Source organism: Rhinopithecus roxellana, chromosome 17 (genome assembly GCF_007565055.1).
Source record: "Rhinopithecus roxellana isolate Shanxi Qingling chromosome 17, ASM756505v1, whole genome shotgun sequence".
In the NCBI taxonomy this organism is placed as follows: Eukaryota; Metazoa; Chordata; class Mammalia; order Primates; family Cercopithecidae; genus Rhinopithecus; species Rhinopithecus roxellana.
In genome coordinates, this window is record NC_044565.1 from 99,103,320 (window position 1) to 99,120,877 (window position 17,558).

The 17,558-nt window shown below is 35.9% G+C and overlaps 1 protein-coding gene and 1 pseudogene across 2 annotated transcripts in view; one reads left to right on the forward strand and one right to left on the reverse strand.

Annotated features, from left to right (window-relative positions):
• Positions 1 to 17,558, reverse strand: part of GTF2A1L (general transcription factor IIA subunit 1 like) — a 66,493-nt gene that overhangs the window by 13,341 nt on the left and 35,594 nt on the right. The window lies entirely within an intron of this gene.
• On the forward strand, positions 8,886 to 9,675 carry LOC104668942 (annotated as a pseudogene).

Sequence of the window (17,558 nt, forward strand, 5' to 3'; positions counted from 1 at the left end):
ATAGCTTCAAAAATAAACTAAAAAGTAATAAAAGTAAAAGAAGAAATAGACAAATCTACTATTACAGGTAAAGGCTTAAAATTCCTCTCTCAGTAGTCAATAGAAAAAGTGGACTGGAATTCAGTGACATATGGAAACCCTGGACAATGCAATCAATCAACTTGACCTAATTAATATATAAAGAATACCCCACCCAAAAATAGCCAAATAGCTTCAAGAGCACACATTATGTTTGCCAAGATAAACCATATTCTGAAACACAAAACAAACCCTGACAAATTTAAAATATATAAAGTATATTCTCTGACCACAAAAGAATTACACTAGAAACCAATAACAGAAAGATATCTGGAAAATTCCCCAAATATTTAAAAATTAAACAACACAATTCTAAATACCCAATGGTCAAAGACTAAATCACAAAAGAAATTAGAAAATAATTGTAATTGAATGCAAATGAAAACATAATGTCCAAACTTTTGAGATGTACCCAAAGCAGTGCCTAGGGGGAAATTTATATCATTAAATTATTATATCAGAAAATAAGTATGTCTCAAATCAATGGCCTAATATTCCACCTCAAGAAACTAGAAAAAGAAGGCCAAAATAAGTCCAAGTAAACAGAAGGAAGAAAATAATAAAAATTTTAAAAGGGAAAAAAAGTGAAATTAAAAACCGAAAAAAAAAAAAGAGAGAGAGAGAGAGAAATCAGTAAGGCCAAAAGCTCATTCTTTGAAATTATTAATAAAAGTGAAAAACCTGGCCAGGCAGGGTGGCTCACACCTGTAATCCCAGCACCTTAGGAGGCCAAGGCAGGAGGATCACTTGAGGTCAAGAGTTGGAGACCAGCCTGACCAACAGGGTGAAACCCAGTCTCTACTAACAATACAAAAATTAGTCAGGGGTGGTGGCGTACACCTGTAATCCCAGCTAGTCGGGAGGCTGAGGCATGAGAATTACTTGAACCCAGGAGGTGCAGATTGCAGTGAGCCAAGATCACACCACCTGAACTCCAGCCTGAGCAACAGAGCAAGACCGTCTCAAAAAAAAAAAAAGAAAAAAAAAATTGAAAAACCTCTAGCACGACAGAGAGAGAAAGAGTGAGAGACAGACAGACAGAAGACACAAGCAAACAGTATTAATAATTAAAGAAGGCATGTTACATAGATCCTAGAGGCATTAAAATAATATATTATCAACTTTCAATAAATTTTACAACTTAAGTAAAATGGATAAATTCATTGAAAGAAATTACCAAAAGTTACTCAAGAAGAAACAGATAACCTAAAGACACATATCAGTTAAAGAAATTTAATTCCATTAAAAACCTTCCCACAAAGAAAAATTTTAAATTCAGAAAGCTAAAAACTCTATCAGAAAACAGGAGAGATACAGATATAGAGCAATTCATTTTATGAAACTAACATTTTCCTAATACCCAGCACAAAATAAGAAAACTACAGACCAGTATTCCTCATGAACATAGAAGCAAAAATCCACAATGAAATTTTAGCAAATTGAATCCAGCAATGCATAAAATGAATAACATAATATTACAAAAGGAAGTTTATCCTGAGAATGCATTTGAAAGTTGAACATTCAAAAGTCAGTGTCTCTCACCATATCAAAACATGAAAGAAGGAAACCCACTTGTTTCAATAGATATAGGGGAAAATTGTTTAAACTTAACGTCAACTCATGATTAAAAAAAACAAACTACATTAAAGAAAACTTTTTCCATCTGATAAAGGATATCTACAAAAAAAATATTAAAACCATACAGCTAACATAGTACTTGATGAAAGATAGAATGCTTTCCCCTTAAAATCAGGAATGAGATTTCTGCTCTCAGCACTCTTATTTAATTTTGTACCGGAAGTCCTAAATCAGTGCAATAAGCTAAGAAAAAAAAAGCTATGGGAAGAAATATATATATACACCCATATTTATATATATACTTTATAAACATATATATATAAAACATAATGTCCGAACTTTTGAGATGTACCCAAAGCAGTGCCTAGAGGAGAAATTTATAGCATTAAATTTATGCTATAATATGTGTGTGTGTGTGTATATATATATATATATATATATATATATTTTTTTTTTTTTTTTTTTTTTTTTTTTTTTTTGAGACGGAGTCTGGCTCTGTCACCCAGGCTGGAGTGCAGTGGTACGGTCTCCGCTCACTGCAAGCTCTGCCTCCCGGGTTCACGCCATTCTCCTGCCTCAGCCTCCCGAGTGGCTGGGACTACAAAGTGCTCACCACAACGCCCAGCTAATTTTTTGTATTTTTAGTAGAGACAGGGTTTCACCATGTTAGCCAGGATGGTCTCTATCTCCTGACCTCGTGATCCACCCGCCTCGGCCTCCCAAAGTGCTGGGATTACAGGCGTGAGCCACTGCTCCAGACCCCAAAGGGTCTACAAAACAACTACTAAAATTATTAAGTGGGTTTAATAAGGTCACAGGATATTAAGTCAATTTATAAAATTCAACTGCATGTCTATATAGTAGCAATAAACAACTAGAAATTGAAATTTTAAAACACTACCTTTAGACCAGGTGTGGTGGCTTATGCCTGTAATCCCAGCACTTTGGGAGGACAAGACAAAAGGATCACTTGAGTTCAGGAGTTCAAGACCAAACTTATCTCTACTAAAAATAAAAATGTTTAAAAGTTACCCAGGTATAGTGTTGTGTCCCAGCTACTCAGGAGGCTGAGGCAGGAAAATCACTTGAGCCTGGGAGATCAGGGCTGCAGTGAGCTATGACCTGCCACTGCTCTCCAGCCTGGGCAACACAGCAAGATGCTGTCTCAAAATATACAAATAAAAATAATTTTTAAAATGTTTATTATACAGCATTTTATGTTTTAAAAAATTCTTTTCATAAAATCAATTTTTACATTAGAGATCTCAAAATGGGAAAATAACAATGTTTTATACTTTAATACTTGTAGGCAGATTGTTTTAGGACAAGTAAAATAAACGTATTTGAAGGATTAAGTTTCAGTTTTGATTGACTGATTGAGATAGGATCTTACTCTATTGCCCAGGCTTAAATGCAGTGGCCCAATCTCAGTTCATTGCAGCCTTGACCTCCTGGACTCAAGCGATCCTCCCACCTCAGTCTCCCGAGTAGCTGGAAGTGCAGGAGGGCAGCACCATGCCCAGCTAATTTTTTTGTATTTTTTATATTGATGGGGTTTTGCCATGTCGCCCAGGCTGGTCTTGAACTCCTGGACTCAAGCAATCCTCCTTCTTCAGCCTCCCAATGTGCTGGGATTACAGCCATGAGCCACTATGCCCAGCCAAGTTTCAGTTTAGAATGTGTAATATTTTAATACATCTACAAGGGAGACCTCTTTCCTAAATGGAACTTCTCTTTATTTTTTTTTAACTTTTACTTTAGGTTCAGGGGTATACGTACAAGTTTGTTATGTAGGTAAACTATGTGTCATGGGGGTTTAGTTTACAGATAATTTCATCACCCAGGTAATAAGCACAGTACTCAATAGGTATTTTTTCTGATCCTCTCCCTCCTCCCACACTCCACCCTCAATTATTCCCATGTTCATTGTTCCCCTCCTAGTATCCATGTGTTCTTGTTGTTTAGCTCCCACTTATAAGTGAGAACATGTGGTAGTTGGAAATAAATTTAAAAAATTATATACCTTTAAAGCATCAAGAGAAAAGCAACTCACCTACGTATAAGGAATCCCCAGTAAGTGTTCTGGTAGATTCCTCAGCAGAAGTTTGAAGACCACAAGGCAGTGGGATGACATATTTAAAGTGTTTTTTTTAAAAAAATCAACCAAGATTTCTGTATCTGGCAAAATTATTTTTCAAAAATAAGGGAGGGAGTTGCTTCCAGTCTCTCTCTCCCACTGCAAAACCCAGCTAGAGTAGTTCCTATTGCCATGGATCTCCTTGAATAAATTCTGCCTTATCATCCTTTAAAAAATGAAAGATAAATTAAGACATTCCTAGATAAAAACCAAGGGAATTCATTATCATTAGGTTTTCCCTACAAGAAATATTAAAAGGAGTCCTTTAAATTAAAATGAATAGATGCTAGACAGTAACTTGAAGCTACACAAAATGTAAAATTATCTGGTAAAGGTAAATAGATGGACAAATACAAAAATCAGTGTTAACATAATTTTAGTTTATAATTGATTTTATTCTTCTACATCATTTAAAAGACAAAAGCATAAAAAATCTATGTTAATGGGTAAATAATATATAAAAAAGTAATCTGTAACAACAATAAGACAAAGTGGGGGAGGGCGAAGTTGTAAAGGAGTAAACTTTTTGTATGTGATTGAATTTAAGTGGGTATCTGATTAAAAGAGATTATTACAAGCCTAAAATATTATATGTAATACCCATGGTAACCACAAAGAAAATATCTATAGAATGTTCACAAAGGAATGAGAAGGGAAACCAAAAATTAATTATACACAAAGGAAGGTAACAAAGGAGGAAATCACAGAAAACCTAAATACATATAGAAAACAGCAAAACGTCACGAGTTCTTTCCAATTAGTAATTACTGCAAATGCAAATGAATTAAATTCCCCAATCAAAAGACATAGTTTAGGAGAATGGATAAAATACAAGATCCAACTATATGCTCTCTATAAGAGATTAAATATCTAGGACATGAATAGGCTGAAAGTGAAAAGATAGAAAAATAAATTCCATGCAAATGATAACCAATAGAGCTGCAATGGTTATGTTACCACTAGAAAAAATGGATTTTAGGTCAAAAACTGTTATTTAAAAAGGAAAAAAAAATTAAATTACATAATGAAAAAAGAATCAATTTACCAAGAAGATATAACAATTATAAATACATGTGCACCAAACATTAGATCTCCTAAATATATGCAACAGGCCGGGTGCAGTGGTCCACACTTGTAATCCCAGCACTTTGGGAGGCTGAGGCAGGCGGATTACTTGAAGTCAGGAGTTTGAGATCAGACTGGCCAATATGGTGAAACCCTGTCTCTACTAGAACTACAAATATTAGCCAGGAGTGGTGGTGGGTACCTGTAATCCCAGCTACTCAGGAGGCTGAGGCAGGAGAATCACCTGAACCCAAAGGCAGAGGTTGCACTGAGCCAAGATTGTGCCACTGCACTACAGCCCCGGCAACAAAGTGAAACTCTGTCTCAAAAAAAAAAAAAAAAAAAAAAAAAAAAAAGTCTGAGGATGAAGTGAAAACAATGGGGAGGGAAATGTATACCTATAAATGCTTACAGTTTAAAAGATCAATCTCAAATTAACAGTTTAACTTTACATCTTAAAAAACTATAAAGGAAAGAACAAATCAAACCTAAAGCTAGCAGAATGAAATAAATAATAATGTTAGAGAAAAAGAAAACACAGAAATGAGAAACAATAGAGAAAAATCGACAAAACCAAGAGTTGCTTCTTCAAAAAGATCAATAAAATTGATAAACCTTTATAACTAGACTGATAAGAAGAAGAGAAGACTCAACTAAAATTATCAATGAGGGTGGCCACGGTGGCTCACGCCTGTAATCACAGCACTCTGAGAGGCTGAGGCAGGTGGATCACTTGAGGCCAGGAGATGGAGACCAGCCTGGCCAGCATGGCAAAACCCCAACTCTACTAAAAATACAAAAATTAGCTGGGCATAGTAGAGCACACCTGCAATCCCAGCTACTCAGGAGGCTGAGGCACAAGAATCATTTGAACTCAGGAGGCTGAGGTTGCAGTGAGCCGGGATCACACTGCCGCACTTCAGCCTGGGCAACAGAGACTATTTCAATAATAATATAATAATAATAATAATAATAAAATTATAAATAAAAGAGGGGACATCATTACCAATTTTACAGAAATATAAAGAACTTTAAGAGAAAACTATGAACACTTACACCACAACAAATCAGATAATCTATTTTAAAAATTAACAAACTCCTAGAAATACACAATCTAGACTGAATCAGAATAGAAAATCTTAATAAGTATATTGATTGGAAAGTAGACTGAATAAGTAATCAAAACCCTACCTACAAAGAAAAATCCAGAACCAAATGGCTTCACTAGAAAATTATACCAAACACTTAAAGATGAATACCAATCACCCTCAAACTCTTCCAAAAAAATGGAAGAACAAAATATCTCCAAACTTATTTTATGAGGCCAGCATTACCCTGATACCAAAGCCAGACAGACAAAACATAAAAATGACAGACCAATACTTCTGATGAATATTCATGTAAAAATCCTCAACAAAATACTGGCAAATAGATATAATAGCACATTATAAGAATCCTACACTATGGCCAAATGAGATTTATTCCTGGGATGCAAGGATAGTTCAACATAAAAAAAAAATCATATTGAATGGTAAATCCCTGAAATCTCTTCTCTAAGATTAGAAAGAAGGAAAAGACAAATACTTTCACCACTTCTAATCAACACAGTAACAAAAAAAAGTACTAGCTAGGACAATTAGGCAAGTAAAAGAAATAAAAGACATCAAAATTAGAAAGGAAAAACTAAACTAAAATTATCTCTGTTTACAGATGTACTATTCACAATAGCAAAGACACAGAATCAGCCCAGGTGCCTATACATGGTGTACTGAATAAAGAAAATGTGTTACATATATATCATGGAATGCTATGCAGCCACAAAAAAAAAAAGGGCGTGGGGGGAATCATGTTCTTTGCAGCAACATGCATACTGCTGAGTGCCATTATCCTAAGTGAATTAACACATGAACAGAAAACCATATATGAGATGTTGTCACTTATAAATTAGGAGTTAAATATTCGGCACATACAGACACAGTGGTGGAAATAATAGACACTGGGGACTCCAAAAAGGGAGAAGAAGTGGGAGCAAGGGCTGAAGAACTATTTTGGGTACTATGCACAGTAACTGGATGACAGGATCAATCACACCCCAAACCTCAGCATGATGCAATATACCTATGTCACAAACCTTGCACATGTACTCCCTGAATCTTAAAGTTGAAATGATAAATAATAAAAATTTAAAAATCAAACCAGTGTGTTATTAATGTAAAGACAAGTGTATATACCAATGGAGTAAAGATCCCAGCAACAAACCCTTACATAAAAGGTCAATTTTCCAGAAGGGTAACAAGACCATTCAATGTGGAATGGACAGTCTTTTCAACAAATCATTTTGGGAAAACTAGGACCACATTGAAAATAATGGAGTTGAACCCTAAATTTACACCATCTACAAAAATTAACTCAAAATGGATCAAAGAGCTAAACGTAAGAACTGAAACTATAAAGTTCTTAGAGGAAAACACATGGTGAAAATTTCATGACATTGGATTTGAAAATAATTTACTGGATATGACACCAAAAGCATAGGTAATAAAAGAAAAAAATAGATAAAATGGACTTCACCAAAATCAAAAACTTTTGTGCTCAAAAGACACTATTAACACAGAGTAAAGGTGACCCATGAAATGGGAGACAATATTTGCAAATCATACATCTAATAAGAGGTGAATATCCAGGATATATAAAGAACTATAACTCAACAACAACAAAGCAAACAGTCCAATTTAAAAAAAAATGGGCAAAGGACTTGAATAGACTTCTCTCCAAAGAACATATACAAATGGCCAGAAGTACATAAAACAATGTTCAACATCACTAATCATTAAGGAAATACATATCAAAACTACAAGATACCACTTCAAATCCCTTAGGGTAGCAATTATTTAAAAAAAAAAAAAAAAACAGAAAGTAAGTGTTGGTGGGGATGTGGAGAAATCAGACACTTGTACACTACTGTTGAGAAGGTAAAATGGTGCAGCCTCTATGGAAACTGTACGGCAGTTCCTAATAAGATTAAAAGTAGAACTGTCATATGATTTTGCAGCTCCATTTCTCCATATATATCCAAAAAAATTAAAGCCAGGGATTTGAAGAGATATTTGTACACCCTGTTTATAGCAGCATTATTCACAACAGTCAAAAGCTGGAAGCAACCCAAGTATCCACAGACACCTGAATGAATAAACAAAATGCAATATATGCATACAATGGGATATTATTCAGCCTTAAAAAGGAAGTAAGTTCTGACACATGCTACAACATGGAAGAACCCTGAGACATTATGCTAAATGAAGAAGGGCAAATACTATCTGATTCCACTTATATGAGGTAACTAAAGTAGTCAAATTTATAGAGACAGAAAGTAGAATGGTTGTTTGTCAGGGACTGGGAGAGTGAGAAATGGGGAGTTAATGTTTAATGGGCATGGAGTTTGAGAAGATGAAAAATTTCTAGAGACAGGTGGTGGTGATAGCTGCACAACAATGTGAATATACTTACTGTCACTAAGCTATACAGTTAAAAATTGTAAAAATAATTTAAAAATAAAATAGTGAAATGGTTACTTGTACGTGTATTTTAGCATGAAAGAAAAATCAAATTTGTAAAAGTCCATGTGATATAGTGTCAACTATGTGGCAAAACTGATCAAAGTACTGGTGGCAGGAAAAATCGGCACAACCTCTTTTTAAAATACTGTGGCAATGTACTGCAAATGCCTTAGAAATTTTTAGTTTTTTCTACCTTTTAAAAAATGTGTTTTAGGCTGGGCACAGTGGCTCATATATCTGTAATCCCAGCACTTCGGGAAGCCAAAGTGAGACAAGTCCTTCAGGCCAGACATTCGAGACCAACCTGGATAACACAATGAGACTCTGTCTCCACAAACTAATAAATTAATTAATTAAAAATATATTTTTAAAAGTGCAATGCAAATGAAGCTTAAAGAAGAATAAAAATGGTCTTGGCACGCACGGTTTGCTGAGCCGGTTAGTGTGTCCGGCCGAGACACACCGCCGCCATGTCTCGCTGCCTGCGTCCCCTCAACACGTCTCTGTTCTCCAGGAACGTGGCCGAGGACACCAGGTCTGAAGACTTGCGGCGTGAATTTGGTCATTATGGTCCTATAGTTGATGTGTATGCTCCACTTGATTTCTCCACTCGCCATCCAAGAGGATTTGCTTATGTACAATTTGAGGATGTTCATGATGCTGAAGACGCTTTACATAATTTGGACAGAAAGTGGATTTGTGGACAGCAGACTGAAATACAGTTTGCCCAGGGGGATCGAAAGACACCAAATCAGATGGAAGCCAAGGAAGAGAGGAATGTGTACAGTTCTTCACGCTATGATGATTATGACAGATACAGGCATTCTAGAAGCCGAAGTTATGAAAGGAGGAGATCAAGAAGTTGGTCTTTTGATTACAACTATAGAAGATCGTGTCGTCCTAGAAACAGTAGACGGACTGGAAGACCACGGCGTAGCAGAAGCCATTCCAACAATGACAGATTCAAACACCGAAATCGATCTTTTTCCAGATCAAAATCCAATTCAAGATCACGGTCCAAGTCCCAGCCCAAGAAAGAAATGAAGGCTAAATCATGTTCTAGGTCTGCATCTCACACCAAAACTAGAGGCACCTCTAAAAACAGATTCCAAAACACATTATAAGTCTGGCTCAAGATATGAAAAGGAATCAAGGAAAAAAGAATCACTTAGATCCAAATCTCAGTCAAGATCACAGTCTAGGTCTAGGTCAAAATCTGGATCAAGGTCTTGGACTAGTCCTAAGTCCAGTGGCCACTGATAGTATAGACCATGCTCATTTTTAGGCATGTATCATTCATTTACTCATAGTTCGGTTTACTTAAATTATCAGGAATATAATGTTGCAATGATGCTTTAAAAACACTTGTTAGTTTTCCCTGTACCAGGCAACAGTTATTATTAAATGATATGCTGTTGAGAAGCCACTCTTAAGAGTCCAGTTTGTCTAATGTTATGGGCAGCTACCAATTTGTGGTGTCTCTATATGTTTTTGTAAAGATTCTCATTTTTTATGCTTGAAGTATTTGGTGAAAAGATGTTGGTTGACCACAATTTGCAATATTGTCTCATTAAAAATAAACTTTCATATTCATCTTTGGTAGAACTGTTAACCTAGAAATGCAGCTTGCTAATAAGATAGAATGATACAAAAGTGAAGTAGTAGCCACAATACAACACTGACTGCTCAGACACATTTAGGTTCAGGCTGGACCATTATGTCTTGTCAAGATGTCTAGGCCCAGCCAGGCACGGTGGCTCACACCTGTAATTCCAGCACTTTGGGAAGCCAAGGTGGGTGGATCACGAAGTCAGGAGTTCGAGACCAGCCTAACCAACATGGTGAAACCCCGTCTCTACTAAAAATACAAAAATTAGCCAGGCATGGTGGCACATACCTGTAATCTCAGCTACTCAGGAGGCCGAGGCAAGAGAATCGCTTGAATCCAGGAGGTGGAAGTTGCAGTGAGCCAAAATCATGCCACTGCACTCCAGCCTGGGCAACAGCGTGAGACTCTATCTCAAAAAAAAAAAAAAAAAAAAAAAAAAAATGTCTAGGCCAATGATAATTATTTTTGATGCAGCGTGGATTAGTTCTTTTGTTAACCCCACTGTCTTGGGGAATGATACCAGCTGGGTAACTGAGTTCTTGACTGAAACATGGAGGCTTGACTGCTTTTTTTCTCATTCCTATGAAGATTTGGAACACAGAAAACACAAAAACTCACCTTAAAATTTGAGCAGGTCGATGATGGCAAAAATAATTTTAAGGAGAAAGGAATATTCTTATGTAGTTATTCTAAAGTTTAAGGAATGCTGTTGACCATAATATTGCTTACTTTTCTTACTGCTGTTAGAAGCAATTGTTTCCAAGTAGGTTTCGTGTGTGTGTGCACATAGTGTAAAACTGAAAGTTTGATGCTTACAGCACTTGGCTCATGCATTTGTATCAAAATTTGTCTGCCTCTTTATGAGGGAGGCCTGCTTTTCACACCTCAGTTTATTTAATATGAGGCAAGTTGAAAGACAACACTCATTCTAGGTGATTCTGTGGTGCCATAAAATTTTAAATAATTTGGGAAAAAGGATTACTCAGTTGTATGCAAGAGTCACGTCTTCTGAGCTTTCGATTATCAGTGTAGTACCTGACTAAAAATGAAGTAATACCCTTAACCATTTATAATTTCTAGTATTTCTCTGAAAGATCGTTTTGGAGACAAAAGTGACTTGGCATGTCCAATTTCATTTCATAATAAAAAGCTAGCATCTTTAAAAATCTTAGATTGCATGCTTACAGATATAAGTAAGAATTATGGAGAAACAATTCCTTTTAGAGGATTTTTTTTTCAATTTTGGTTTTAGTAATCTAGGCTTTGCCTGTAAAGAATACAATGATGGATTTTAAATACTGTTTGTGGGATGTGTTTAAAGGATTGATTCTAGCACCTTCGTATATTTTATAGTATTTCTAACTTTCATTTCTTTACTGTTTGCAGTTAATGTTCATGTTCTGCTACGCAATTATTTATATGCATGTTTTTTTAGATTTTCCTGGATGTATAGTTTAAACAACAAAAAGTCTATTTAAAACTGTAGCAGTAGTTTGCAGTTCTAGCAAAGAGGAAAGTTGTGGGGTTAAACTTTATATTTTCTTTCTTACAGAGGCTTTTAAAAAGGTATTTTTATGTTCTTTTTAACAAATATTGTGTACAACCTTTAAAACATCAATATTTGGATCAAAACAAGACCCAGCTTGTTTTCTGCTTGCTGTAAATTAAGCAAACATGCTATAATAAAAACAAAATGAAGGAAAAAAAATGTTCTTGATGGCATTTTTAGGTACCATTTATAATAGCACCAAAAACTATGAAATATTTAGATAAAAATATAACAGAATATATAAAATATGTATATGCTAAAAACTAGAAAACATTAGTAAGAGAAGTCAAAAACCTAAATTAAAAAAAAAAAAAAACTTATGCCCCTGAATTGGAAGACTCAATATTGTGAAGACGTCAATTCCCCTTACTGATCTACCGATTCAACACAACCCAAATCAGTCTTAGCAACTTTTCTTTTTAGAAACTGACAAGCACATCCTAACATTTATATGGAAATACAAAGGAATTAGAATAGCCCAAACAATTTGGAAAAAAGAACAAATTTGAGAAATTCACACTCTCTGATTTACTATAAAGTTACCATAATCAAGACAGTGTAGTACTAGCAAAAAGATAGTCACGTGAATTAATGAAACAGAATGAACCTTCAGTAATAAACCAACACAGATGTAATAATTTTCACTAAAGGTGAAGTGCTTTAGATACTTAATGTGCACAGACAGCTAACTCAGTGAGACAGGGCAGTCTTTTTAACAAACGATGGTGAAACAATTGAATATCCATATGTAAAAAAAAAGTGAGCCGGCCAGGCACGGTGGCTCATGCCTGTTTCCCCAGCACTTTGGGAGGCTGAGGCAGGTGAATCACCTGAGGTCAGGAGTTCAAGGCCAGCCTGACCAATATGGTGAAACCCTGCCTCTACTAAAAATTCAAAAAATTAGCCAGGCATGGTGGTGGGCATCTGTAATCCCAGCTTCTCGGGAGACTGAGACAGGAGAATCGCTTGAACCCAATGAGCTGAGATCATGCCACTGCACTCCAGCCTGGGCAACAGGCCTAAATGTAAAACCTGTAACTATACAATATTTAGAAGTGTAAGAAAATCTCTGCAGCCTTTGATAAGACACATGAAAAAGAAATCAAAAGATAAAAATAATAAACTGGACTTCATCAAAATTAAAAACTTCTCCTCACCAAAAGATAGCGTTAACTACCAAGGATGTGGTGTACCAACAACAAATCTTACACATTGCTGGTAGAGATGCAAAATTCCACCATACATTGCTGGTGGAAATACAGCCACCTTGGAAATGAGTTTGACTGTTTCTCATAAGCATACATTTATCATCTTATCTAACAACCCCACTCCTAGGTATTTACACATACAAAACCTACACATAAATGTTTTCAAGGCCTCTTTTTTTTTTTTTTTTTTTTTGAGACAGAGTCTCACTCTGTCTCCCAGGCTAGAGTGCAGTGACATGATATCAACTCACTGGGTTCGAGCGATTATCTCTCCTGCCTCAGCCTCCCAAGTAGCTGGGATTACAGGCGTGTACCACCATGCCCAGCTAATTTTCATATTTTTAGTAGAGATGGGGTTTCGCCATGTTGGCCAGGCTGGTCTTGAATTCCTGACATCAAATAATTCAACCGTCTCAGTCGCCTAAAGTGCTGGGATTACTCAGCGCCTGGCCCTTTCAGGTGCTTTATTCACAAACACCAAAAACTGGAAACAACCCAAATGTCAAACTGGTAAGTAAATGTGGTATAACCATACAATGGAATGTACTCATATACGCAACAACATGGATGAATCTCAAATGTATTGTGCTAAAAATACATGCTGCATGATTGTGTCTAACATTCTAGAAACCGTAAACCTATCCCAAAAGAAAACAGATCAGTGAGTGACCGCCAGGAACTGGAGGCTGAAGGAAGGTATTGACTACAAAGGCATGTGAGGAAACTCTGAGGTAATGAAAACGTTCTCTATCTCAGGTAGGGTTGTATAATTTCAGTTTGTCAAAATTCATATGGTACATCTAAAAACTACCTTTTAAAAGATGAATTTTATTGTATATATATCATGTCTCTTTAAATTTGAGTTATTTTAAAGCCAGTTAGTTTGAGACCAGCCTGGCCAACATGCTGAAACCCCCGTGTCTACCAAAAATACAAAAATTAGCTGGACATGGTGGTGTGGGCCTCTGCTCCCAGCTACTTGAGAAGTTGAGGCAGGAGAATCTCTTGAACCTGGGAGGTGAGGGTTGCAGTGAGCCAAGATCGCGCTACTGCACTCCAGCCTGGGTGACAAAGTGAGACTCTATCTCAAAAATATGTAAAAAATAATAATAAAGTCAATTAGTATAAGATTTGTCCTAGGCCTAAGCCACACATTGAAATTGGTTTTTTTGTTTGTTTGTTTGTTTGTTTGAGATGGAGTCTCGCTCTGTTGCCCAGGCTGGAGTGCAGTGGCACAATCTTAGCTCACCACAACCTCTGCCTCCCAGGTTCAAGCGATTCTCTTGCCCTAGCTCCCGAGCAGCTGGGATTACAGGTGCCTGCCACCACACTCTGCTAATTTTTGTATTTTTAGTAGAAATGAGGTTTCACCACATTGACCAGGCTGGTCTCAAACTCCTAACCTCAAGTGATCTGCCCACCTTGGCCTCCCAAAGTGCTGGGATTATAGGCAGGAGCCACCATGCCCAGCCTGGCTTTTCATTTTAATAGCAACAAGTACTGAAAACCTTAAACCATAAGATCTTTTGTTGAAAAATGAATCAGAGCTTGTGTGTTACTTTGCCAGATGAGCATAAGCTTATAAAGGAATACTGAAGATTTCAGGACTCTTCTAGTTGAATTTATGTAGCCTCATACCATTTTCCTTCAATCAGTGAGGCCCTCTTTACTCTGGGAGAGGATTAAAATTACAAATCTAAATTTAATTTCAATAACAGCAAAAGAGTTATCATTCTCAACTTTTTTCTTCAGAAGCACTTCCACCAGGTATTGAAAAATTCACAATTATCTGACTCCAGTCTCTTCTGAAGTGGTAATTTGACCAAAATAGCCAGGAGTTGTGCAGCAACATCCATAATTGATACCGCAGGACCATGAAAAGATTTAAGTGCTTCATATAGCCAAACATCCACCACATAGATCATCAATGAACTCCTCTAGGTCAAATTGTTATGAGGGGGCTTTTGCTCCCTCTCAGAAATAGTAAATGTCTCCCCAAGGATCAAGCAAGGGTCCTTTCAAGCATTGTACTTTCAAAAGCCAGAAAAATTCTGCATGAAGAATTTAATATTCTGCCTACATTGTTTGATAAATGTCTTGGGAAATACAATAATTCCAAACTGTTGCTCTAATATATTTGAGTTTTATGTCAGCCGATGAGACTTCTTTTAGAATTATTGGCGTGTCTTAGCACTAATGCATGCCATGTGCTGAAACAGACAGCGACACTTTCTTTACTAAAGCAGCAAAACTATGTTTGCCAAGCATCTTGGGAGCTCCAATGGTGTAGAGTACCAAATTTTACTAGCCAGGCTTTTCATTATTAGAAAGATGTCAGTTTCCAATTTAAAAAAAAAAAAAAAAAAAAAAGCTCACAACATAAAAATTCTTTGATGGTATCAATGTACAAATAATGATGAAAATCAGATGTTGGCAGCCCTAAGAAACACTGGTATTTTTAGCCTGTTGAATGTTAAAGGAAAGTTGCTGCTGATACTTCTATGAATTCCAGCCAAACCTGAAAGAAATGTCAACAATTCTAATGCAAATGATGTCATCTGACAGAGGAAATGCTTCCGTTTTTTTTTTCTCTGCTCTAAAACAAACCAGCTCAATAATGTTCAATATTCTCAGCTTAACCATGGTGTCTTTGATTGTATGTGGCTTCCATGACTGGGTAGTATAATAAGCGAGTAAATAGGATGCTTCATGATAAAGCTTTGTTTGCCAAATCCAGCTTCCAGTCTTTGCCATTTAAGCTTCCCTCCAATGAAAGAACCATATTTTTCCAATGGCTAGTAAAAATTTGCAGAACTTTATACCCATATGTGGGGATAAATATAAAACAAGATAAGCCTAAACTATAATACACATTCTTTTCACATTTTCAGCCTGAATTATGTCAAATTCAGTGGCCTATAATTGTAATGGCAGGGCATATTTTCTTTTATTCTTAACAGGAATTTAATCTATTACAATATAGTAACAATGATAATTATATATTACCTGACCATGTACAGTAGCATCCCATGCTACTTCACTCTTATTTGGAATGAAATATATCTTAATATATTTTGACAGATACAAAAATTATTTTGTTAAATTGGCTTTCTTCTTATAATGAAGAAAAAGTCACATATCTGGTTTAAATATCTCTGACTTTGATATATTAATTTCATAATGGCATACAGAGACTCAAAAAGTATTTACTCAATTTAAATGAATTATAAAGTCAAATAATTATTGATAGGACATTTTATCTTTTAGAGGAATACGTGCGGACTTAGAAGAAAAATGAAAACTCTCACTTAGGAGTTATATATTCTCTTATCCTCTCACTCCATTTTTCACTCATACATTGATTTTGAGCTACATCAGTGGTTCTTAGCCTTGACTATATATTACAATCACTTCAGAAGCTCTTAAATATTGATGACTGAACCCCATTCCAGATCAATTAGATTTAAATCTCTTGGGGTAGACCTGCACTTTCTTTTAATGGCCCAGTGATTTTATCATTCAGCCAGGATTGAGAACCACTGAGCCAAATAAACTAATTCTAGATCCCATCCTTAAAAGCTTATACTCTAGTACACACAAGTGTGTATATATTCTTAGATTACTGCACATACAAAGATAAATGTACCTGTCAATGCAAAGAAAACATATCAATATATCTTTGAACTATATTATGATAGACATGCTTCAGGCGACAAAACAGAAGAGCCACATCCAATTTAATAATGAAGGAAAAATTAGGTGGAGAAGTACTGAAGATTTCTGAAGGAAGTAATGAATAAGCAGGAATTAACCAGAGGAAAGGATGGTGGGAAGAAACTCCAGGCATCAAATAGAGGGGATGGCAAAAGCAAAAAGAAAAGTAGGAAACAACAAGGTTAAAAACCAAGAATCACTCACAGTTACCAGTTCCCAATAAAGAATATTCATGTGAGGAAGGAAGAGTAAATAGGAAACTTTGGCAGAAAAAGAACGTGTAATATGCTTTGTGTATGTATATTAAGGTGCCTGAAGTTTATTTATTATAGGTGAAGGGCAGTCAGTGATGTGTTAAGCGGAGAAAGACACAATCAGGCTGCATTTGGGACAGATCTCTGGAAGCCACCAGGAAGAGAGTGCTAACATGCACTGAGCATTTACCACGGTGCCAGTGTGCTGCTGAGCACTTTACATTGATTGTCTTAACTAATCCTACCACAATTATATGGTAGATACTATTATCTTTATTTTACAAATGAGTAACTTATCTAAGTCATATAAGTATTAAGGAATAGAGAAGGGATTCAAAACAATTCTGATCCCTGAAGCCTAGGCCTTTGACCTCTAGGATGGATGGATTGGCAGGAGTAGAGTAAGAGGTAGAAGAGACTACACACTGATAAATTAGCTAGATAAAATTATCCCACATGAGAAACAATTAGGGCAATGGCACTAGCAGTGGAGAAAAAGAAACAGATTCCAGGAATATTTACAAAATTTAAAAATTATCAAACTCACATAATTCAGCCTTAAAAAGGAATGAAACTCTGACGCATGCTACAATATGAACTAACCTTGAAAACATTATGCTAAGTGAAATAAGACAGTCACAAAAGGGCAAACATTGTATGATTCCATCTTTAAAGTACCCAGAAGAGTCAAATTCAGACAAAGAAAATAGAACAGAAGTTACAAGGGGCAGAATCAAAAGTTATCAAGAATATATTTTGTGAAACAGAATGTTAAACCCACATAGATCCTTACTTCTTAAACCTATAGA